Below are 2923 nucleotides of genomic sequence, written 5' to 3'. Positions count from 1 at the left end.
CGTCTGAGGAAACTGAGGCAGAAAGGGTGACAGAATTCTGTCTAGTTAAGTTGTAGAACTAGTTTTTGAACCTAGACAGTTTAGGTCCTAAGCAAGCAACCTCCTCATCCCTGGTACTGAAATGTGCACACACAGAAACCCAAGAGCTGGACTCAGCACCAGTACAGGCAACCACACTACACACGGGCTCTTAACTAGTCAGTCCTCTCCATGGTACTGAATACTCAGGGTAGGTACTGGGTAGTGTTTTGGGGGGTTTTTTTGTTGTTGTTGTTTTGTTTTGTTTTGTTTTGTTTTTAGTATCAGGGATGGAAATCACGAGCTCTTGCTTGCCAGGCAGGCACTTATATCGCTGAGCTAAATTCCCCAGCCCCAGTTTTTTATTTTTAATAACTGTCTAAGGAGGCCATTCGAAATACTCTCCCTGGACTGTCAGCCAAGAGCATCTGTTAAAAACTCAAGAGTTTAGCAAGGCGTAGTAGTGCACGCCTGTAATTCCAGAATTTGGGAGGCTGAGGCAGGAGGATCGTTGCAAATTCGAAACCGTCCCAGGCGACAAAGTGAGTCCAAGTCCAGCTTGAACTGCATAGTGAGACCCTGTCTCAAAAATAAATAAATAAAAATAAAAACTGAGAGCTGGTTAGGTGTGGTGTTGCACACCTGTAATCCAGCATTTGAGAGACTGAGGCATGAGGCTTGCCAGAATTTTGAGGCCAGCGTGGGATACACTGTGAGTTCAAATTCATCCTAAACTACATTGTGAGACTCTGCCTCAAAAAGAGAAAAGGAAAAAACACCCAGCCATGATCGGAGGAAGAAGATTCAGTATCCAAGGGCAACTGCATCAAAATAAATTCACCTTTTGTTAAGATGACACACACTGACCTTTAAATAAAAAGGGTCCCTTTCCTCACAGCTACAAGCTGGTTTCCACAGGATCCAGTGTCCCTTATATAGGATTCTTCTCCTCACCCTTCCCATCTGCAGTCCCTCCACCACATCACTGAGCCACATAAACAAAGGATGTCATATGAGCAGCCATGCCAGCAGCTGCTTGTACTCTGGGTTCTGTTAGAGAGGGATAAAAGTTCCAAGGTAGACATTCTGATTGTGTAACAGGCACTTCGGGGCTGCACAGTTTCATGAGAACACCTCTGCATCCTCAAAAAGTCTGGACACCCTCAACGGTGATGAATTTAATAAGAAGGAGAAGGGGTCACCTGGACAGGGCACCCAGTCTGGACTTGGTCTTATGTCCTCCTACAGTTCTCACAATGGCATCAGTAGCTCCTGTTTACTGCTGAAGAAGCTGAAGCTGAGATTGAGCAGTGTTAAGAGACACAGCTGGTGGCAGCCAGAGACAGATGCAAGGACTCGTCTGGTGTCAGAGTCTGCACAATGTGTCTAATGTTCACGAAGCTTCTACCTGTGGAGATGCCAGTGTGCACTGGGGACAGAGATATCACCTGCCCGCTGAGAATGCAGCATTCAGTGGAGGAGCCTGGATTTGCACAAGCAGCTTAGAGGAAGCACGGTGAGGCAGGAACTGCAGCCTCACGCTCCCGACATGCTCTGCGAGGGCTGGCTCCTCACACTTTTTTTCAGTAGCACTTTTAAGAAGAAAAGAAAGAAGCCAGATACCTCGGTACATTTATGTTCAGACTCAGCTGCTCGAAGGCTGTGGCAGGAAGATCGCTAGTGCCCAAGAGCCCAAGGCTAGCCTGGATAATGCAGTAAGACCCCCCCATCTCAAAAACAAAGAAAAGAAGATCAACCCCAGGATGCTAAACTATCTAACCAATTCGCTTCAGGAATTTGTGTGCCATCCTTGTGCGGTGGCCACGCTAATCTTCTCTGTATATTTATGGTGCCAAAGATAATTTCATCCTATATAAAAATCTAGAACATTGATCCTAGATTTTTCCGTTGGACTTCTTATGTCACTTTATCTTTTTAGAACAAAACATTTTAATCAATCAAATAATAGCTTCAGACTTTCCCATACAGATGCGTGTGGATAGCAGCATTCCCCCCAGAAACTCTGGGGTGACAAATTTAAAAGCTGATATAGGGTGTGCCCAAGAGTACAAAGGGAAGTTTCTGTCTCCATCTTCCTTGAAGGCAAAATTAATTCACTAATACACCACCGTGAGAGCATGAATAAAACATACAGATTGGTGACAAAGACACTGAGTGAAAGTATTTTTCAGCAGGAAGTGGCAGCAGCGTGAGCAGGAATAGAAGATAAATCAGGTAGAGAAGCATGCAGGCTGAGGGGTGGTGACACTTGGAAGCTTGCGAGCCTCCTCAGATCAGATGCTGTGGCATGTCACTTTAGAGGGGTGACTGCAGACGGGATGGCCCATCTTCCCTACCCTCTCATTCCTCCTGGATGTAAGTCATCTGTTACCCAGGGCCACCGCTTCTGCAAAGACAGTTGTCAGACGCCATGTTCTGGAAATGCTGGGCTGCTTTTCTGCACCATTCTTTGTGGCTAGGATTCATTTTATCATCCTTCTGTTTGCATCCAGATTTCCCTCTTGTGTGTGTGTGTGTGTGTGTGTGTGTGTGTGTGTGTCTGTCTGTCTGTCTGTGTGTCTTTTTGACACAGGGTCTCGATCTGCAGTTCAGGCTGATCTTGAGCTCACTTTGTAGCCTAAGCTGGTCTTGAACTTGCAACAATTCCCTTGCCTCAGCCTCCCAAGGGCTGAGATTACAGGCGTGCGCCACCATCCCCTGGCTCCTCTGAAGCCAGTTTTTGCATGCAGTCTTCCTTTGTTCTATTACTTCCTCATGGCTGCCATAGCAACTTACAGAATCACAAATGCAGTGGCTTTACACAGCAGAAATGTATTCTCTCGTGGTTCTACAGGTGTTGGCACAGCAGGCTCCTTCTGGAGACGGGGAATCTAGTCCTTGCTTC

General features: G+C 46.4%; 1 non-coding gene across 1 annotated transcript; it reads right to left on the bottom strand.

The window, feature by feature from the left end:
• Window positions 1–1791: 1791 nt before the first annotated feature.
• On the bottom strand, window positions 1792–1896 carry LOC111757246 (U6 spliceosomal RNA). The gene has a single exon (XR_002791620.1). It is a non-coding gene; the product is annotated as a U6 spliceosomal RNA (small nuclear RNA).
• Between the last annotated feature and the right edge of the window lie 1027 nt (window positions 1897–2923).

The sequence above is a fragment of the Cavia porcellus genome, unplaced genomic scaffold, assembly GCF_034190915.1.
Source record: "Cavia porcellus strain 051 isolate PalLab524CR breed Dunkin Hartley unplaced genomic scaffold, mCavPor4.1 scaffold_25, whole genome shotgun sequence".
NCBI lineage: Eukaryota > Metazoa > Chordata > Mammalia > Rodentia > Caviidae > Cavia > Cavia porcellus.
This window is presented reverse-complemented; position numbering and strand designations above follow the sequence as displayed.